Genomic DNA, 23,005 nt, shown 5'->3' with positions numbered 1-23,005 from the left:
TGGATCAGACCAAACTGCGGTTCACTGACAACCAGGAACAACCTGAAGGGGACATCACCATCATCGATCCACCAACTCCCACCCAACCAGCAATCGACCTCACTGTCAATCAAGAGGATGAACCCACCATTCCCAACAGTCCTGTCACACCAGCCCCCCGCAGTGCAACTCACACATGAGAGAGTTTGAACTCAGACGATCAACCAGGGAGCGTATGGCTCCAGATCGTCTCAATTTGTAAATAATTTGTATCGAAGACTTTGGGGGGGGGGGGGGGGATGGGGAGTGATGTTATGTATGTAAACATTGTAACTGTGTAAGACTTGCTACCAGAGGGCGCAACTGTTGGAGACCCAAGGGTCATCTGCACACCTTGTGCAGGGACTATAAAAGGTTGACTGCCATGCTGCTTAGGCTCTCTGGAGTTGTATTAAAGAGACTAAGGTCACATCAGTTTTAGCTCACAGTACGCAGTCTTGTGGAGTTCTTCCATACTTAATATGACCGAGCGTCTCTTTGTAGGCACTGGTTATGGAGGCTTGGAGGGCAGATCAAGCGCTGTGGGCATTCTGCGTCTCGGGGTCATCAAGACACTCCAGGTTAGCTGTGAGGCGCTGACTGTATAGGGCTCTTTTAGCTGGGTCTTTAAGTGCCCCAGCATTGAAATTCTTGCATCACTGCTTCTGCTGCCCCCTCCGCTTTGGGGATATGTTGATGTCACAATGACGCATCGGATTAGGCGGTGGTCCGTCCAGCAGTCATCATCTCCTGAACATTACAGGCAGGAAGGGTCACCAACTTTGGCTCCCTCTGGTGGTTGTATTTCCAGCACTACTCAACTTGCACTTTTTTCCACCTGCACTTTTGCTGATCTCTCACTCAGCAACATTTGCTCTCTGCAGCAGTAGAAGGTAGCAGCCCCTCTTCCATTATTTGAAGGGGCTGCTCTTCAATTTTTGGCTGCACTTCAGTCCTGATCTTTGGCCACCTGGTGTAGAGGGGAGTGGGTAAGTCCAGGGCCGCCTGGTGGGTCTGCTCCTGCGCCTGGCTAAGGTTGCAATTACAGGTCCAGGCAGGACGCAGTCGAGCGGATTGTTTGATCTGGCTGGCTGCCTCTCTTCTGTGGCTGTGTCCATGCCCGGGTGTCCCTGGAGAGGGAGCATGTGGTATCCGCCAGTACGCTTGAGGCATTCTGCGAACTATGGGCAGCACAGAGCCTGGAGTGTATAGTAGACATGGGCAACAACATTTTGATTTGATTTAATAAGTTTCCTTTGTTTTTATTTGTAATTTGGAGTTCATTGTTTGTGCCCCTTTAAAAAGGGGGCATTTTTTTATTAATTTGATTTTGACTGATGACAATGAAGTCCTAATTGGCGTTTTATGAGATAGAACATGGTAGCAAGGTGGGACAATGTGAGGCTATGCATAAGTAAGGGCCATGGAGTTAATACAGTGCTCCTGGAGTAAAGCATTTCTAGGTGAGCACAGCACCGCAGCTTTTCGTAGCTGTTAATTTCTCTTACATACAGATGTGACATAGTGAGCTCAAGTTCCGGCCTATGTGCTCCTGGTTTAGAATGGAGCATCTTAGAAATTGCAATTCTCGGCATTTAGTTTGCTCCAGATCTAGTGAGTTAGAAGTATTTCATTTTAAAACAGACTTTTTTTTCAAAAGGGGGCGTATCCAGCCACTTACGCCTGTTTTGCAAGTTTAGGCAGCAAAAACTTACTCCAAACTAACTTAGAATGGAGTAAGTGTAGATTTTTATACACTCAGAAATACCTTGCCTACACTTAGAAATCAGGCATAGGGATCAAGAGATGGGGGGGTGGGGTTGGAATGGGGTTTTACAAACAAAAAACACTTCACTTTTACAAATAAAGAGCCATCATCAATAATAAATGATAAATAAATCAATAAATCAACCAATAAGTCAATCAAAAAAAATTTTTTTTTTTTAAATTTAAAAAAGATTTAAAAATCACTCAATAAATAATAAAAACGATTTCTACTCACCTACTGCAGCACCGGGGAAAAGAGAGGGGGGAGAAGAGAGGGGGGGAGAAGAGAGAGGGGGGGGGGGAGAAGAGAAGAGGGGGAGGAGAGAAGAGGGGGAGGAGAGAGAAGGGAGATGATGATGAACGGGGGGGGGTGGAGAAGGTGATGAATGGGGGGGGGGGGGTTGGCGAGGAAGATGAATGTGGCGGTGGGGGGGGTGGGGAGAGAAGATGATGAATGGGGGGGAAGCTGAACGGGCCCCGCTGAGGACTTTGGGCGGGGCCCGCACGCAGATGCCGGGCCACAGCCACCGTCGACAATTCGGGCGGGGCCTGTCCCCAGCAAGAGGCCGGGCGGCCCTGACGAGGTAAGATGTGTCAGACCACTCGGCCCAGGATAGGGGCAACATCCCTTCGGCCTGGGATAGGGTCGTCGCCCGGAGGCAGGACGCCAATGCAACACTTGCTCTCAACTGAGCAATGCACCCAGGGAGGCACCGCTAAGTTTGTGGTCATAGCCCTTCAAACCCGTGGTCTAGGATCCACATTGACTTTGCTGGCCCGTTTCTAGGCAAAATGTTTTTGGTTGTTGTGGATACTTATTCAAAATAGATTGATTCTGTAATAATATCTGTAAACACGTCCACTGCCACCATCGAAAGCCTACAAGCCATGTTTGCCATGCATGGACTGCCTGATATCCTTCTTGGCGACAATGGGCCGTGCTTCACCAGTGCTGAGTTCAACGAATTCATGACCCACAATGCAATCAAGCACATCACATTTGTCCCATTCAAGCCCGCATCCAATGGCCAGGCAGAACGGGCAGTTCAAACCATCAAGCAAAGCTTGAAACGCATGTCGGAAGACTCCCTGCAGATCCACCTGTCCCGAGTCCTGCTCAGCTACCGCACCAGACCCCACTCGCTCACCGGGGTTCCCCCCGCCGAGCTGCCCATGAAAAGGGCGCTCAAAACAAGGCTCTCTCTTGTCCACCCTGATCTCCATGATCACGTCGAGGACAGGCGGCATCAACAAAGCATGTACCATGATTGTGTAAATTTGTCACGCGATATTGAAGTCAATGACCCTGTATTTGTACTCAACTATGGACATGATCCCAAATGGCTTGCTGGCACTGTCATAGCCAAAGAAGGAGTAGGGTGTTTCAGGTCAAACTTGTAAATGGACTAACTTGCAGAAAGCATTTGGACCAAACCAAACTGCGATTCACAGACAGCCACGAGCAACCCGAAGAGGACACCACCATCTTCGACCCTCCGACACACACACAAGTGGCAACCGACATCACGGTTGACCCCGAAGCTGAACTCACCATCCCCAGCAGCCCGGCAAGGCCAGCTGCACTGCAGCCCAGCGAAGACCAACCAACTCACCTACACCTGCATTTGTACCGAGACGATCGACTAGGGAACGAAAGGCCCCAGATCGTCTCACCCTGTAAATAAAAGTGTACTATTGACTTTGGGAGGGAGTGATGTTATGTATGCAACCTTACGTAACCAGTATTATACCGCCACCAGAGGGCATACCTGTTGGAGTCCCAAGGGATCCCAGCATCCCTTGGGAGCACTGTATATAAGCAGGCCTCCCATGCTGTACCAACACTCTGGAGTTAGAATAAAGGAACTAAGGTCACACTTACACACGTCTACAGTACTCAGTTACATTACTTTATTTGAGACGTAACAATTTTAAACTGATTTAAATGATCAGGGTATCCCAGCATGCTTTGCTTTAGCATTTTAGCCAGCAATCGAATGTGGAGGAAAGGTGGCAGCTTTTTGTCTCTGTGTGAATAAAACAAGCTGAGCCATGAGAATAACACACCGAGACAAAGAGAAAAACTTACATTTATATAGCGTCTTTCCCGACCACCGGACATCCCAAAGCGCTTTACAGTCAAGGAAATACTTTTTGAAGTGTAGTTACCGTTATAATGTAGGAAACGCAGCAGCTAATTTGTGCACAGCAAGCTCCCACAAATAGCAATGTGATAACGCCCAAATAATCTGTTTTTTTGTTATGTTGATTGAGGGATAAATATTGGCCAGGACACCAGGGATAACTCCCCTGCTCTTCTTCGAAATAGTGCCGTGGGATCTTTTACGTTCACCTTCGAGAGCAGACAGGGCCTCGGTTTGATGTCTCATCTGAAAGACGGCATCTCCAACAGTGCAGCACTCCCTCAATACTGCACTGGAGTGTCAGCCTAGATTTTTGTGCTCAAGTCTCTGGAGTGGAACTTGAACCCACAACCTTCTGACTCAGAGGCAAGAGTGCTACCCACTGAGCAAGGGCTGACACTGTGGGGCAGTTGCTAAGCCACTACATACCACAGTAAGAGATAGCATTGAGATACTGCTAAGACAGTCAGAACTATAAAAGCCTGAAAGGCTACTTGGCCTATGCATTAAAGTATAATAAACAAAGCTTGTAGAACAGAAGTGGAGGCTGAAAGATTAGATAGTAAGGTAAACACCTAAATACGTGACCTCAGCAAACGTGCAGCTACACATACTGTTGTGTGGGTGCACGTTTGCTGAGGCCACGTATTTAGGTGTTTACCTTACTATCTAATCTTTCAGCCTCCACTTCTGTTCTACAAGCTTTGTTTATTAGTCCATTCGCCTTAACGGTGACTCACGAAAGATCACAGGTCTGATCAGCTTGAACGGGTCTTCATGGAAGAAACAGGTTGTATTAATTGCTCGCCATTTAATGTAATATTGTAGGACAGTTGTATAAAATCTATCGTCAATTAGTCAATTAAAGCTTGTTATTGAAAACCACTTGGGCCTGAATCATGAGGAGTTTATTGTTGCAGGGCTAACAACCCTTTGTTGCCACCGCAACCATGGGAATTCCATTAACAAATTATAACAAATACTTACAAATATGATTAAATGTGGATACACCCTTCCTTCACCTAGCCCAGGGCCAAACGTCATCTGAGGCTCAAACCTGCCCTAGCCCTAAACTCATATCTTTCTCTAGTTTCTCTTTGATCTCCTCTCTTGATCTCTCCAAAATGATCTTGTCCATGAGACCCACTTCCTGCTCTCTTGACCCTATTCCCACTAAACTGCTGACCACCTAACTTCCTTTCTTGGCTCCCATGTTAGCCGACATTGTTAACGGTTCTCTCTTCTCAGGTACTGTTCCCCTCTTCTTCAAATCTGCTGTCATCACCCCTGTCCTTAAAAAAACAACCCTTGACCCCACTTTGCTTGCTAGCTATCGCCCCATCTCCAACCTCCCTTTCCTGTCCAAAGTCCTTGAATGTGTTGTCACCTCCCAAATCCGTGACCATCTTTCCCTGAATTCAATGTTTGAATCCCTTCAATCTAGTTTTCGCCCCTGCCACAATACCGAAACGGCTCTCATCAAAGTCACAAATGACATCCTTTGAGTATGACAAAGGTAAACTATACCTCCTCATCCTTCTGGACCTGTCTGCAGCCTTTGACACAGTTAACCACTCCATCCTCCTCCAACACCTCTCCACCAACGTCCAGCTAGGTAGGACTGCACTCGCCTGGTTCCATTCTTATCTATTTAATCAGTCAGAAAATCTCCTGCAATGGCTTCTCTTCCCACTCCCGCATCGTTATCTTTGGTGTCCCTCTAGGACCTCTCCTTGGCCCCTTCTAATTTCTCTCTACATGCTGCCCCTTGGCGATATCATCTGAAAACACGGAGTCAGTTTCCACATGTAGACTGATGACAGCCAGCTCGACCTCTCCATCATTTCTCTCGACCCCTGTTTGGTATCTAAATTGTCAGATTGCTTGTCTGACATCCAGTATTGGATGAGCAGAAATTTTCTCCAATTAAATATTGGGAAGACCGAAGCCATTATCTTTGGTCCCCGCCACAAACTACGTTCCCTAACCAGACTCCTTCCCTCTCCCGAGCATCAATCTGAGGGAGAACAAGACTGTTTGCAATCTAGGTGTCAAATTTGACCCTGAAATTAGTTTTCAGCCATATATCCACGGCATAACTAAAACCGCCTTTTTCCACCTCCGTAACATTGCACGCCTCCGCCCCTGCCTCAGCTCTTCTGCTGCTGAAACCCCCATTCATGCCTTTGTTACCTCTCGACTTGACTATTCCAACTCACTCCAGGCCGGCCTCACACATTCTACTCCATGTAAACTTGAGGTCATCCAAAAATCAGCAGTCCATGTACTAACTTGCACCAAGTCACGTCATCCATCACCCCTGTGCTTTCTGACCTACATTGACTCCCGGTTAAACAACGCCTCGATTTCAAAATTCTCATCCTTGTTTACAAATCGCTCCATGGCCTTGCCCCTCCCTATCTCTGTAATCTTTTTCAGCCTCATAACCCCACAAGATGTCTGCACTCCTCAAATTCTGCCCTCTTGAACATCTATCCCTCATTATAACTGCTCAACCATCGGTGGCCATGCCTTCAGCTGTTTGGGCCCTAAGCTCTGGAATTCCCTCCCTAAACCTCTCCGGCTCTCTACCCTTCTTTAAGACGCTTCTTAAAACCTACCTCTTTAAACAATCTTTTGGTCATCTGCCTTAATTTCTTTTTTTGTAGCTCGGTGTCAAATGTATCTGTTTTTGTCTTGTAACACTGTTGTGAAGTGCTTTGGGATGTTTTACTATGTTAAAGGCGCTATATAAATAAAAGTTATTATTATATGTAAGTTATTAAATATACCTCATAAACATCAGCAGAGAATGCCACCATATCAAATCATAAATGTCAACCTCCTAGAAAAAAAAATGATCCACCAATAGATCTTAACTGTTTCCCAGGGTTATAATGGAAATATCAAGAATTCATTGTAGAGATCTCAAATTTTAGGTAATCATAATTGCCATCTAGATTCGTTAATATAAAATGCAGATAGGAATCATATCAAGTGTTGCTGAGCATGTACCAAATGCTCTTGGTTTGTTCATATAGGTGATATTTGCCAACCAACATATTGTGACATGTATCATCACTATAACATCAACGTAAGAGCAATGTTACAAGATACATATATGTATGAAGCATGAAAGTGGACTGGGATCCCAGGAAGATAGCTTTATGGGTCACTGTGCAGGAAATCTCAGAGGATTCGCAATACCATGACCAAAGTGGAAAAGGGAGCCAAAAAGGGGGATATTAGGAGGGGTGACTAACAGGTTGGTCAAAGTGGTATGTTTTAAGGAGGGTCTTAAATGAGAAATTCACCTCAGTACCCCTTTCCTGCTTTCTCTCCATACCCCTTGATCCCTTTAGCCGTAAGGGCCATATCTAACTCCCTCTTAAATATATCCAACGAACTGGCCTCAACAACTCTCTGCGGTAGGGAATTCCAAAAGTTAACAACTCTCTGAGTGAAGTAGTTTTTCCTCATTTCAGTCCTAAATGGCTTACCCCTTATCCTAGGTTCTGGACTTCCCCAACATTGGGAACATTCTTCCTGCATCTAACCTGTCCAGTCCCGTCAGAATTTTATATGTTTCTATGAGATCCCCTCTCATCCTTCAAAACTCCAGTGAATAAAGGCCCAGTTGATCCAGTCTCTCCTCATAGGTTAGATAAGACATCCCGGGAATCAGTCTAGTGAACCTTCGCTGCACTCCCTCAATAGCAAGAACGTCCTTCCTCAGATTAGGAGACCAAAACCGAACACAATATTCCAGGTGAGGCCTCACCAAGGCCCTGTACAACTGCAGTAAGGCTTCCCTGCTCCTATACTCAAAACCCCTAGCTATTAAGGCCAACATGCCATTTGCCTTTCTTCACCGCCTGCTGTACCTGCATGCCAACTTTCAATGACTGATGTACCATGACACCCAGGTCTCGTTGCACCTCCCCTTTTCCTAATCTGCCGCCATTCAGATAATATTCTGCCTTCGTGTTTTTGCCACCAAAGTGGATAACCTCACATTTATCCACATCATACTGCAACTGTCATGCATTTGCCCACTCACCTAACCTGTCCAAGTCACCCTGCAGCCTCTTAGTGTCCTCCTCACAGTTCACACCGCCACCCAGTTTAGTGTCATCTGCAAACTTGGAGATATTACACTCAATTCATTCATCTAAATCATTAATGTATATTGTAAATAGCTGGGGTCCCCGCACTGAGCCCTGCGGCATCCCACTAGTCACTGCCTGCCATTCTGAAAAGGACCTGTTTATCCCGACTCTCTGCTTCCTGTCTGCCAACTAGTTCTCTATCCACGTCAGTACATTACCCCCAATACCATGTGCTTTAATTTTGCACACCAATCTCTTGTGTGGGACCTTGTCAGAAGAGAGGTGGAGAGATTTAGGGAAAGAATTATGGATCTTAAGGCCCAGATGACTGAAGGCACAGCTACCAATAGTTGGAATGAAAGGAGTGGGGGATGCACAATAGGCAAGTGTTGGAGGAATGCAGAGTTCTCAGAGGGATGTCAGGCTGGAGGAGGTTACAGTGGTAGGGTGGGGCGAGGTCATGAAAGGATTTCAACATGGGGAATATAATTTTAAATTGGAGGTTTTGAGCAATGGGATCCAATGTAGGCTAGTGAGTACAGGATTGATGGGTAAGTAGGATTTGGTACGAGTTAGGATACGAGCAGCAGAGTTTTGGATAATCTCAAGTTTATGGAGAGTGAAAGATGGGGGACCAACCAGGAGAGTATTGAAATAGCTGAACATAAGATCATAAGAATCAGCAGTAGGAGTATGCCCTTCAAGCCTACTCCGCCATTCAATAAGATCATGGCCAATCTTCGACTTCAACTTCACTTTCCCATCCAATCCCCATATCCCTTGATTCCCCTAGAGTCCAAAATCTATCTATCTCAGCCTTGAATATGCTCAATGACTCAGCAACCACAGCCCTTTGGGATAGAGAAATCCAAAGATTCACAACCCTCTGAATGAAGAAATTCCTCCTCATCTCAGTCTTAAATGGGCGACCCCTTAACCTGAGACTATGCCCCCTAGTTCTAGACTCTCCAGCCAGGGGAAACAACCTCTCAGCATTTATCCTGTCAATCCCCCTCAGAATCTTATATGTTTCAATGAGACCACCTCTCCTTTTAAACTCAAGAGAGTATAGGTCCTTTCTCAGATAAGGAGGCAAAATTATCACATTGCTGTTTGTGGAAGCTTGCTGTTTGGAAATTGGCTGCAGTGTTTCCAGAATTTAACAGTGACTACACTTCAAAAAATACTTCATTGTCTGTAAAGCACTTTAAGATGTCTGGTGGTCATGAAAGGCGCTATATAAAGGCAAGTCTTTTTTTTCTTTTAAAACTGTGGTGTGGTCCCACCAAGGCCCTGTATAATTGTAGCAAGAATTTCTTACTCTTGTACTCGAACCTCCTTGCAATAAAGGCCAATAAGCCATTTGCTTTCCTAATTACTTGCTGTACCTGCACGCTAACTTTATGTGTTTCCTGTAGGAGGGCAACTAAATCTCCCTGAACACCAACATTTAATAGTACGTCACTAAGATATACATATTTTTCTTGAAACAAAGCACAGGAAGAGGCCACAAACAAAGTTTTAAAGTAAAACAAACTGTTTTAAAGTAAAACAAACTGTTGGGCTGCCTGGGAGGGGGGGAACAGATGCCAGCCTGAGACAAGTGGTGACTCATCACCCATTAAAAGCAATCTATGTTAATCAAGGACGAGACTTGGTTATGCATACAGACAAAGACATTGATACCCCAGAGACTACAAGTAAACCAGGAGTAAAAAGGACCCTATGAAATGCACATTTTTGGATAACCGAACATTTAGCTTAAGGAGTTATCTTTTGCATTGTCGACTCTGTATGCAAATTAGTAGCCATTCAAACTCACCACCATAGCCAGTTAAACAAATCACCACATCGATAATCGGATCTCGGCCCAGCAGGAAACTTCTTCATACTATGGATATAAATATATGAACACAGAAACAGCAAGTAGGTAACACAGGAAGGAACAGCAAGCAGGCACAGAAGGAAAGGAACAGAAGCTACAGAGAACGGCCAGAAGAAGAACCAACAGGTCATGGAATTAACGACCACGAACCTACAATAGCTACAGCCAGGGCTGGGGATTGTATGTCTAAAGTCAATTTCTCTCAGCAGTCTAGTCCTGCAGTTTTAGTCGGTTTTTGTTGCGTAATAAAACTGACACTGGTTAAGCCTAAATTTTGTGCCATGTGTTGTCCTTTCCCACTATAAGTTCCGAGGTCTGAGAATCAGAGTAGAGTGAAAAACAAACACCCTACAGTCACCACTTAAAAAATACAGTTTTTCTATTCTTCCTACCAAAGTGAATAACCTCCCATTTCCTCACATAATACTGTATCTACCACCTTATTGCTCAATCACTTAACTGACTCTGGAAGTAACAAAAGATGAATGAGGATTACAGCAGCCAATAGACTGAGATGAAATGGAAATTTTTTTTTTAATTTCAAAATATACTTTATTCATATAAAAATTTCGACAGTACATTCAAAAGCAGTTTAGTACATTTAGCTGCGGTCAGCAATCCCATATACTACATTTGGGTGCTGACGGCAGTTCCGTTCGATACATTTCCTTGCTTTTCAGTTCAAGTACAATTCGGATGAAATGGAAATGTTACGAAGGTAGAAGCAGATTGATTTTATGATGGGTCGGAAGCTCAGCTTGGGCAAATAGGACACAAAGGCTGCAAACAGTCCACTTCAGCCTCAGACTGGCTGGGGTGGGGTTTAGAATCGGTGACGAAGGAACAGGGTTTGTAACAGGGGCTGAAGTTTTCCAATGTTTAACGGGAGGAAATTGTGACTCATCCAGGACTAGATGTCAGATAAGCAGTCGATGTCAACATCGAGGCAATGGAGGTATCGAGATACGTAGTGGAGAGGTAGAGCTGAGTGTCATTAGTGTACATAGGCAACCCAAATGTCAGGCATTCTGATGCTGTTGCTGACGGATGGGGGGGCGGGGGGGGGCGCGGGTAATGATAGACACATGAGGGACTACAGAGGTAATGGTGCAGGGCAGGAAGAGAAGACATTGCTGGAGGTTCTCTGGCTATGATTGGATGGGCATGAGTGGAACCATGTGAGGGCAGTCGAACTCAGCCAGAATGGGAGAGGTATTGGACAAGGATGGTGTGGTTGACGGTATAAAAGGCTGTCATCATCATAGCAGTCCCTCAAAATCGAGGAAGACTTGCTTCTACTCTAAAAATGAGTTTTCAGGTGCCTGTGCAGTACAATATGGGAATTACAGTCTCTGCCACAGGTGTGGCAGACAGTGATTGAAGGAAAAAGTGGACGGGGAGCCTGGTTTGCCGCACACTTCTTCTGCTGTCTGCGCTTGATTTTTGCATGCCCTCGGCGACGGGACTCGAGGTGCTCAGCGCCCTCCCAGATGCTCTTCCTCCATTTTGGGCAGTTGTGGGCCAGGGATTCCCAGATGTCGATGGGGATGTTGCACTTGATCAAGGAGGCTTTGAGGGTGTCCTTGAAACATTTCCTCTGTCCACCTGGGGCTCGCTTGCCATGTCAGAGTTCCGAGTAGAGCGCTTGCTTAGGGAGTTTCGTGTCAGGCATGCAGACGATGTGGCCCGCCCAACAGAGCTGGTCGAACGTCGTCAGTGCTTCGATGCTGGGGATGTTAGCCTGAGCGAGAACACTGATGTTGGTGCATCTATCCTCCCAGTGGATTTACAGGATCTTGCAGAGGCAGGGTTGGTAGTACTTCTCCAGCGCTTTGAGATGTCTGCTGGAAATAGTCCATGTCTCTGAGCCATATAGGAGGGCAGGTATCACTACTGCCCTATAGAGCATAAGCTTGGGGTCATAGAAACATAGAAAATAGGTGCAAGAGTAGGCCATTCGGCCCTTCGAGCCTGCACCTCCATTCAATGAGTTCATGGCTGAACATGCAACTTCAGTACCCCATTCCTGCTTTCTCGTCATACCCCTTGATCCCCCTAGTAGTAAGGACTACATCTAACTCCTCTTGAATATATTTAGTGAATTGGCCTCAACAACTTCCTGTGGTAGAGAATTCCACAGGTTCACCACTCTCTGGGTGAAGAAGTTTCTCCTCATCTCGGTCCTAAATGGCTTACCCCTTATCCTTAGACTGTGATCCCTGGTTCTGCACTTTCCCAACATTGGGAACATTCTTCCTGCATCTAATCTGTCTAAATCCGTCAGAATTTTAAAAGTTTCTATGAGATCCCCTCTCATTCTTCTGAACTCCAGTGAATACAAGCCCAGTTGATCCAGTCTTTCTTGATATGTCAGTCCCGCCATCCCGGGAATCAGTCTGGTGAACCTTCGCTGCACTCCTTCAATAGCAAGAATGTTCTTCCTCAAGTTAGGAGACCAAAACTGTACACAATACTCCTGGTGTGGCCTCACCAAGGCCCTGTACAACTATAGTAACACCTCCCTGCCCCTGTACTCAAATCCCGTCGCTATGAAGGCCAACATGCCATTTGCTTTCTTAACCGCCTGCTGTATCTGCATGCCAACCTTCAATGACTGATGTGCTATGACACCCAGGTCTCGTTGCACCTCCCCTTTTCCTAATCTGTCACCATTCAGATAATAGTCTGTCTCTCTGTTTTTACAACCAAAGTGGATAACCTCATATTTATCCACATTATACTTCATCTGCCATGCATTTACCCACTCACCTAACCTATCCAAGTCACTCTGCAGCCTCATAGCATCCTCCTCGCAGCTCACACTGCCACCCAACTTAGTATCATCCGCAAATTTGGAGATACTACATTTAATCCCCTCGTCTAAATCATTAATGTACAATGTAAACAGCTAGGGCCCCAGCATAGAACCTTGCGGTACCCCACTAGTCACTGCCTGCCATTCTGAAAGGTACCCATTTACTCCTACTCTTTGCTTCCTGTCTGCCAACCAGTTCTCAATCCACGTCAGCACACTACCCCCAATCCCATGTGCTTTAACTTTGCACATTAATCTCTTGTGTGGGACCTTGTCGAAAGCCTTCTGAAAGTCCAAATACACCACATCAACTGGTTCTCCCTTGTCCACTCTACTGGAAACATCCTCAAAAAATTCCAGAAGATTTGTCAAGCATGATTTCCCCTTCACAAATCCATGCTGACTTCGACCTATCATGTCACCTCTTTCCAAATGCGCTGCTATGACATTCTTAATAAATGATTCCATCATTTTACCCACTACCGATGTCAGGCTGACCGGTCTATAATTCCCTGTTTTCTCTCTCCCTCCTTTCTTAAAAAGTGGGGTTACATTGGCTACCCTTCACTCCATAGGAACTGATCCAAAGTCGATGGAATGTTGGAAAATGACTGTCAATGCATCCGCTATTTCCAAGGCCACCTCCTTAAATACTCTGGGATGCAGACCATCAGGCCCTGGGGATTTATCGGCCATAATCCCATCAATTTCCCCAACACAATTTCCCGACTAATAAGGATTTCCCTCAGTTCCTCCTTCTTACTAGACCCTCTGACCCCTTTTATACCCGGAAGGTTGTTTGTGTCCTCCTTAGTGAATACCGAATCAAAGTACTTGTTCAATTGGTCTGCCATTTCTTTGTTCCCCGTTATGACTTCCCCTGATTCTGACTGCAGGGGACCTACATTTGTCTTTATTAACCTTTTTCTCTTTACATATCTATAGAAGCTTTTGCAGTCCGTTTTAATGTTCCCTGCAAGCTTCCTCTCGTACTCTATTTTCCCTGCCCTAATCAAACCCTTTGTCCTCCTCTGCTGAGTTCTAAATTCCTCCCAGTCCCCAGGTTCACTGCTATTTCTGGCCAATTTGTATGCCACTTCCTTGGCTTTAATACTATCCCTGATTTCCCTTGATAGCCACGGTTGAGCCACCTTCCCTTTTTAATTTTTACGCCAGACAGGGAATGTACAATTGTTGTAGTTCATCCATGCGGTCTCTAAATGTCTGCCATTGCCCATCCACAGTCAACCCCTTAAGTATCATTCGCCAATCTATCCTAGCCAATTCACGCCTCATACCTTCATAGTTACCCTTCTTTAAGTTCTGGACCATGGTCTCTGAATTAACTGTTTCATTCTCCATCCTAATGTAGAATTCCACCATATTATGGTCACTCTTCCCCAAGGGGCCTCGCACAACGAGATTGCTAATTAATCTTCTCTCATTACACAACACCCAATCTAAGATGGCCTCCCCCTAGTTGGTTCCTCGACATATTGGTCTAGAAAACCATCCCCTATGCACTCCAGGAAATCCTCCTCCACCGTATTGTTTCCAGTTTGGTTAGCCCAATCTATATGCGTACTAAAGTCACCCATGATAACTGCTGCACCTTTATTGCATGCACGCCTAATTTCCTGTTTGATGCCCTCCCCAACATCACTACTACTGTTTGGAGGTCTGTGCACCACTCCCACTGGCGTTTTCTGCCCTTTGGTATTCTGTAGCTCCACCCATACCGATTCCACATCATCCAAGCTAATGTCTTTCCTTACAATTGCATTAATTTCCTCTTTATCCAGCAACGCCACCCCGCCTCCTTTTCCTTTCTGTCTATCCTTCCTAAATGTTGAATACCCTTGGATGTTGAGTTCCCAGCCTTGGTCACCCTGGAGCCATGTCTCCGTGATGCCAACCACATCGTATCCGTTAACTGCTATCTGCACAGTTAATTCATCCACCTTATTCCGAATACTCCTCGCATTGAGGCACAGAGCCTTCAGGCTTGCCTTTTTAACACACTTTGAACCTTTAGAATTTTGCTGTAAAGTGGCCCTTTTTGTTTTTTGCCTTGGGTTTCTCTGTCCTCCACTTTTACTCTTCTCCTTTCTGTCTTTTGCTTCTGTCTCCATTTTGTTTCCCTCTGTCTCCCTGCATTGGTTCCCATCCTCCTGCCATATTAGTTTAACTCCTCCCCAACAGCACTAGCAAACACTCCCCCCAGGACATTGGTTCCGGTCCTGCCCAGGTGCAGACCGTCTGGTTTGTACTGGTCCCACCTCCCCCAGAGCCGGTTCCAATGCCCCAGGAATTTGAATCCCTCCCTGCTGCACACTGCTCAAGCTACGTATTCATCTGAGCTACCCTGAAATTCCTACTCTGACTAGCACGTGACACTGGTAGCAATCCTGAGATTACTACTTTTGAGGTCCTACTTTTTAATTTAACTCCTAGCTCCCTAAATTCGTCTCGTAGGACCTCATTCCGTTTTTTACCTATGGCATTCGTACCTATATGCACCACGACAACTGGCTGTTCACCCTCCCTTTTCAGAATGTCCTGCACCCGCTCAGAGACATCCTTGACCCTTGCACCAGGGAGGCAACATACCATCCTGGAGTCTCGGTTGCGGCCGCAGAAACGCCTATCTATTCCCCTTACAATCGAATCCCCTATCACTATATCCCACTCTTTTTCCTGCCCTCCTATGCAGCAGAGCCCGCCACGGTGCCATGAACCTGGCTGCTGCTGCTCTCCCCTGATGAGTCATCCCCCTCAACAGTACCCAAAGCGGTGTATCTGTTTTGCAGGAGTATGACCGCAGGGGGCCCCTGCACTACCTTCCTTGCACTGCTCTTCCTGTTGGTCTTCCATTCCCCATCTGGCTGTGTACCCTTTACCTGCGGTAAGACCAACTTCACATCATTCTCAGCATTGTGCATGCTCCAGAGTGAATCCACCCGCAGCTCCAGTTCCGCAACGTGGCTCGTCAGGAGCTGGAGGTGGATACACTTCCGCACATGTAGTCGTCAGGAACAGCGGAGGCGTCCCTGATTTCCCACACAGTACAGGAGGAGCATAACACTTGTCCGAGCTTTCCTGCCATGACTTAACCCCTAGATTAACTTAATTTGGCAACCACAATGCTAAAGGTTACTTATTGAAATAGAAAAGAAAAAGGAAAGCTACTTACCAATCACCAGCCAATCTCTTACCCCTTTGGCTGTGACGTCACCTTTCGATTTCTTTCTACTTCTTTTTTGCTTTCTGTCCCCGCTGCAGCTGCACAAGCACGCCTTTTATAGGCCTCTCCATGCACCCCGGACTCGTGCTACTCGAACTGCCACTCCTCCTCCGACGTTGGGCCTTTTATAGGCCTCTCCACGCACCCCGGACTCACGCTCCTCAGATTTGAGGTCCTGGTCTTCAAACACTCTCTTCCTCTGGCGACTGAAGGCTGTGCTGGCACACTGGAGGCAGTGTTGTACCTAGTCATCGATGTCTGCCCTTGCTAATAGTAGGCTCCCAAGGTATGGAAAATGATCCATGTTATCCAAGGCCGCACCAAGGATTTTGATGACCGGGGGAGCAGTGCTGTTTAGCAGTGTCAGGTTGGTCGAGGACCTTTGTCTTACGGATGTTTAGCATAAGGCCTATGCTTTCGTATGCCTTGGTGAAGGTGTTGATGATGGTTTGGAGTTCAGCCTCTGAGTGTGCGCAGACGCAAGTGTCGTCCGCGTACTGTAGTTCGATGACGGAAGATTGGACGACCTTGGATCTAGCCTGGAGGTGGCGAAGGTTGAACAGGTTCCCACTGGTTCTATAGTTTAGTTCCACTCCAGTGGGGAGGTCGTTGAGAGTGAGATGGAGCATTGCAGCAAGGAAGATCGAGAGATTGAGAAAAGCGTTGGTGCGATGACGCAGCCCTGCTTGACTCCAATCCGGATGTGGATTGGTTCTGTGGTGGATCCATGTGTGGTCAGGATCACGGCTTGCATGTCATCGTGGAACAGACGGAGGATGGTGACAAACTTTTGGGGGCAGCTGAAACGGAGGACGATGCTCCACAGTCCCTCACGGTTAACAGTGTCAAAGGCCTTTGTGAGGTCAAAGAAGGCCATGTAGAGAGGTTGAGAAGAATGAGGAGAGATAGTGCACCATGATCACAATCACAGAGAATACCATTTATAACTTTGATTAGGGCTGTTTTAGTGCTATGGCTATTGCGGAAACCTGATTGAAGAGACTCAAACATGGAGTTGTGGGAAAGCTAGGCATGGATTTGGGAAGTGACAACACGTTCAAGGACTTTAGAAAGAAAAGGGACGATAGAGATTGGGTGGTAGTTTGCAAGGCTAGAGGGGTGGAGGGTCTTTTTTTAGAGAGGGGGTGATGACAGCACTTTTGAAAGGAAGGAGATCAATACCTGAGGAGAGGGAACCATTTACAATGTCAGCTAGCACGGGGGTCAGGAAGGAAAGTTGAGTGCTCAGCAGTTTATGGGGTCAAGGGAGCAGGAGGTGGCTCTCATGAACAAGATGGGCTCGGAGAGGGCTTGAGGGGAGACGGGAGAGAAACTAGGGAAAGATGCAGGTTCAGGGCTTGGGAATCTTGGAGGAAATTTAGCTTGCTGGACAAGAAGAATGTTGTGTCCTTAGATGCCCTAGTAATGACTCCACGAGGCAATATATTGTACTTGAACTGTAGTGACCTTAGTTCTTTATTCGTTAACTCCAGAGTGAGGATCACACCTGGTGGCCTGACTTTTATACTCGGCCAGGCACACCTGTACAGGTAACCTACAAGTCTCCCACTGCTGTGCCCTCTGGTGGCACACCTTGTGATAGTACTAACAGTAGCCATGCAGGATACATGACATCACTCTTCCCTGAGCCTTTAGTGCAAATCGCCTCTGCATTGACTGTGCTCTGGGCTTAGCTCTATGTGGGCTCTGTCTGGTTGACCCTTGGCAGGTCATTTCAATCTTGGGTGAGTGGTTGGTGCAATAGAGTGCTGGTGGTTGCCGTTCGTGTGTGTGTCCCTGTCCACTCCATTCTCCGCCCCCCCTCCCCCCCCCCCCACATCAATTATGGCGGGGGCTCCTAACATTCATGTACATTCAAGTTCAGGAAAATGGGTTTTGCCTTACATTTGTGGTTCCGCTGTGAGACAAGTACGTTAGATGTCTTATCGAGGCAGTGACTGGTGCGTGAGGACAAATTAGTTCCGGAGCTGCTGGGTTGTGTCCCTGCAGTCTGGTGGCAGCTCAGTGCACGGTGCTGGCAGTGGGAACCCGGTTGGCCCGAGTTGCTTGCTCTCAGGCTGTTGCTGTGGTCCCTAGCTTCGGACCGGTTCTCAGATGCCTGTGACTTCCTTGTCCTTTCTTTGCACCCTGGGTTGCTGCTGCTTCCTGAGGGGTTGTCGCCTAGCAGTGCACAGGGAACTGCTGACTCGCTGGCCTGGACGTTGTTTGGTTTGGGACCCTGGCTGATGCCGGTTCCCTTTGGGGGAACTGTGGCGGGTGACCCTACATTTACGGATATGGTCTTAGTGGCGATGGGGTCTGGGGATTGCGCCTTAGTTCAGGCTCGTGGCAGTTTGTGCCATCGGGTGCCTGAGAGGTGGAGCTGATCAGGGGCATGGTATCGATGCCGGTGCCATTGCCCTGCTGAGGCCGCTTGCCCTGCAGCTAGTGTGTGTCAGCTGCTAATGGCACATGGTGCATGACTCTGGTCCCCGGGACGCAGGCTACAGCATTGGGTAGCTCGCTGGACCTGTGCATTCCTGATGGGCGTCTGCCCGCTGCATTGGCTGCGTGCAGTTGAAACCCTACATCGCCCAACTTTTCATTACTTATGATGGACACACTGTAGGTCCGATTACGATCACGCGACTTTTTCCCACTGGTTGCATGTGCACAATTCAGATCATCAGTTGCACATTTTGCATGATCAATTACCCCTTTTGTCTGTGACTTACAATTACTATTACATTGCTTAAATGTGTGGAACTGTCCCTTTAATTGTGGTGGGTTGCAGGCCTCCTTTAAAAAAGCCTTGCTTTCTTTACCCCAATCCGTTTCTCCGTTCGGTGCCACGTGTTGCTCCATCAGCGCTGCACCTCGTGGTCTGGCCGCGACCATCTTTGTCTTCAGCGCCTCACCTCGTGGTTTGGGCACCATCTTTTCACCATCCACGATGTCGACTGCGGTGATCCTCTTCTCCCCAGGTTCTGCCACCGAAGCCGGGAAGTCACCTCTGGATCCAATTTTCTTCCTCCGGAGTCCTGCCATTGGGGCCTGGAAGGTGCGTTCGGGTCATCTCAGCCGGATCATCTCCACGCAGTGGTGCTGAGCAGTCTGTGTCTCAGGTGCTGTGCTGGTCTGCTCTCCGGTGCTGGGTCCACTCTCAGGTGAGGGCTTGCTTTGCCTCTGAGTGCAGAGGGCGTCGATCGCTGGAGGGGTGAAGTCTTCCCACTTCCAATGGATCTTCTCCATCCACCTTCTGCCGAGCAGCGTTGGTCCATCACCTGCTCGGTAACCACAGAGGTAACTTGTGCTCCGCGCCATCATGGAGTACCTTTACATTCGCGCTACCAACGACTGGGATGATTTCATTGGTGTAGGTGCGCAGCTTTTCCTGAACTAGGACCAACTTGGGTCGTTCAGCTTGATTGTCCCACAGCCTCTCAAAGGCTTCTTGATTCATCACTGACTGGCTCGCCCCCGTGTCCACTTCCATGAAGACTGGAACGCTCTCTATCTCAACTTCCATCTTCAGCGGGGAACAATTGGTGGTGCAGGTAAACATGCTATGTATCTCCCCGTGGGACTGAGCTGCCTCTCTGCCTATCGATTCATAATCCGCGCAGGATTCATGGCCATCTGCAGACTCTTCATCGACACAGTGAGTCATATTTATCTTACACATTCGCTGGAGGTGGCCCTTTGTGCTGCAGCCTTTGCATACATAGTCTTTAAAGTGGCACTAGTGAGCCCTGTGATTCCTTCCGCAACGCCAACATTGTGCTCCTCGATTAGCCCCCCCCTCGGCAGACTCTGAGTTAAGGGACTCGGGGGGCCTGTTCTCTCTTCCCTGAAAGGGTTTGCGCTTTACAGTCCAGCCCCTAAACGGCGCTACTCTGTGCACAGTACCTGCCGGGTTTGAGTCCTGAGGATGAGTCATCTGTCTAGAGCCGCATGTCGAGGTCATGAATGACTGGCTCACAGAGATGGCCTTCTGCAGTGTGACTGTGGTATCCGCCGACAGTAGCTTATGAAGGCGGCCCTCATGGCCAATTCCAATAACAAAAATGTCCCGCAGCGCTTCGTTGAGGTGGGTGCCGAACTCGCACGTGCCACCAGCCTCTTGAGCTCTGCAGCATACTTCGCGACTTCCTGGCCTTCGGTAGGTATAGAACCGATGTCTGGCTGTGAGGATGCAATCCTTGGGCTTGAGTTGCTCATGGATCAGGGTTACGAGTTCCTTGTACGTCTTGGTCGTTGTCTTCGCTGGTGCCAGCAAGTCCCTGACGAGGCCATAGATGGTGGGCCCACAACTGGTTAGTAAGATAGCTCGGTGCTTATCAGCCAGTGTGGCCGGGTCGTCTCCTGCCAGGTCGTTTGCTGTGAAGAAATGTTCTAGCCTCTCCACAAAGGCGTCCCAATCATCGGCGAACTGCTGCAACGTACCAAGGATAGCCATTTTCGCATGAAAGTTCGTAATCTCGTCGCCAATTGTTGTGTCCTTAGATGCTCTAGTAATGACTCCAGGAGGTAATGTGTTGTGCTTGAACTGTAGTGACCTTAGTACTTTATTCATTAACTCCAGAGTGAGGATCACACCCAGTGGCCTGCCTTTTATACTAGGCCAGGCACACCTGTACAGGCAACCTACAAGTCTCCCACTGCTGTGCCCTCTGGTGGCACATCTTGTAATAGTACCAACAGTAGCCATGTAGGATACATGACAAGGAAGGAGTGGGGTGCAGCAGAGGCAGCTGAGTGGATGGTCTCAATCTTAGTGACAAAGAAGTTATAAGCTCCTCAAACTTGTTGAATGCGAGGGTGGAGGCGGCAGGGAAGAGTGGTTTAAGGAGACCGATAGTCGTGGAGAAAAGAAGCCAGGGATTATCTTTGCATTCGAGTAGTGAGCAGTTTTATCAGAGGAGAGCATAGCCCAGTAGTGCTTGATGGGGTCCAGTCAGATCTGCAGATGAATGGTTAAACTAGTTGTGTGCCAGATATATTCAAATTTGCACCTTGGACTTGAGGGAGCAAAGATGGGGGCTGTGCCAGGAGGAAAGACCAGGATGAGAGAGTCTTATTGAGATAAGGGCATTAAAGGCAGAGGTGTCCACTGATTGCAGCTGTTGATCTGCTCAGAAATATTATGGGAATGGAGAGCCAAAAGCTCAACAGTTGGAAGTTTGAAAGTGCCATTGTTGGGAGTTTTTTCCAGAGACAGATGCAGAAGGAAGTGTGTTGTAAGGGGGATGGGAGTGGTGAGGGATACAAGTAAGTGATCTGAGATGGCCTTGTCTGTGATTGAGACTATGGGAGCAGAGCAGTCTCATGAGATGTAGGTTCGAAGGATAACCATGAATATTGGTAGGAGAGATTATATGGAGGAAGATTTAAAGGAGGGCAGTGGACTCTATTGTGTTCAGAATAACCCCACAAGACTGTATTGTAAGCTCAAACCATTGTGACCTTGGTCTCTTTAATGTAACTCCAAAGTGAGGAAACAGCATGGTGGATTGCCTTTTATACCTGCTTGTCCAGGGTGCACAGGTGACCCTTAGGTCTCCCACAGGTGTGTCCCCTCGTGGCAAGTCTTATACATTGGTGAGGTTTGCATACATAACATCACTCCCCCCCCAAAGTCTTATGTACAAGTTATTTGCAGGTTGAGGCGATCTGGCGCTCTGCGTTCCCGGGTCGATCGCCTGAGTTGAAGTCCTGGCATAGGTGAGTTGGTCAGATCATTGCTGCACAGCAGTGCAGCTGATCTGATCAGACTATCGGACATGGTGGATTCATCCTCGTGGTTGACCACGAGGTCGATTGCTGGTTGGGTGAGTGTTAGTGGATCATAGATGGTAAAGTCTTCTTCAAACTGTTCTTGGTTGTCAGTGAATCGTGGTTTGGTATAATCCAAGTGCTTTCTGCACGTTTGCTCATTCAACAACACTCTATTCCCCTCCTTGGTTAAAACAGTGCCAGCAATCCATTTGGGACCATGACCGTAATTGAGAACAAACGCAGGATCATTAACCTCAATGTCACACGATACAGCCGCGCGATCGTGGTACACATTCACACCCCACAGCGGCCTCTGAGTCACCCTAGGCCTATCCTCTGCAGTCATGTAGGCCCTACCATGTACAGTTCTGCCTGCTGAAGGCATCAGTTTTATGCACAGTACTTGCCGGTGAGCTTCGATGCTGTGAAGATATCTGTTTCTTGTTGTCGCTCGTGGATGTGAAAGTCTGGGCATCGTGATGGCCTTGCTCAGATCTAGGGATTCGGCAGACAGCAGTTTGCGAAGAATGACCTAGTGGCTGAGTCCAAGCACGAAAAGTCCCGCAATATTTCCCCCAAAGATCTGGCAAATTCGCACTGTCCTGCAAGGAGTCTTAGGTCGGCGACAAAGCTCGCCACGTTCTGGCCCTCGGAGTGATGGTGCGTGTGAAAGCAATACCTGGCCATTAGGATGCTCTCCTTCGGCTTGAGGTGTTCTCGTACCAGCGTGCACAGCTCTGTGTCAGTCTTGTTTATTGGCTTGACCGATGCCAGCAGATTTTTGACGAGGCCATATATCGAAGACCCACATATGGTGAGGAGAATCGCCCTGCATTTGACCGCCGTCTCAGCCGTTTCCAGCTCGTTGGTCACGAAGTACTGGTCGAGATGCTCAACGAAGGCTTTCCAATCATCACCCTCAACAAATCTTTCAAGAATACCAACGGCAGCCATTACCGCGTGAAAGTTCGTGATCTGTAACTCGTCGCCAATTATTGTGTTCAGAATAACTCCACAAGACTGTGTCGGAAGCTCAAACCATTGTGACCTTGGTCTCTTTAATGTAACTCCAAAGTGAGGAAGCAGCATGGTGGATTGCCTTTTATACCTGCTTGCCCAGGGTGCACAGGTGACCCTTGGGTCTCCCACATGTGTGCCCCCTGGTGAGGTTTGCATACATAACAGACTCAGAGGAGAGAGGTCAAGTATTAGAGAATTTAGCTTCAACTATAATACCCTTCACTA

At 47.5% G+C, this 23,005-nt stretch overlaps 1 protein-coding gene across 2 annotated transcripts in view; it reads right to left on the bottom strand.

The window, feature by feature from the left end:
* pla2g7 (phospholipase A2, group VII (platelet-activating factor acetylhydrolase, plasma)) overlaps nt 1-23,005 on the bottom strand; it is a 242,266-nt gene that overhangs the window by 218,684 nt on the left and 577 nt on the right. The window contains exon 2 of one of the 2 annotated variants that reach the window (XM_070885052.1): nt 9,861-9,929. The exons of the other annotated variant lie outside the window; for it this stretch is intronic. The gene's annotated coding sequence lies outside the window, so the exon portion shown is untranslated. The remainder of the gene's footprint in view (nt 1-9,860; nt 9,930-23,005) is intronic. 2 annotated transcript variants of the gene reach the window in all.

This window comes from Pristiophorus japonicus, chromosome 7 (assembly GCF_044704955.1).
Source record: "Pristiophorus japonicus isolate sPriJap1 chromosome 7, sPriJap1.hap1, whole genome shotgun sequence".
Classification (NCBI taxonomy): Eukaryota; Metazoa; Chordata; class Chondrichthyes; family Pristiophoridae; genus Pristiophorus; species Pristiophorus japonicus.
This window is presented reverse-complemented; position numbering and strand designations above follow the sequence as displayed.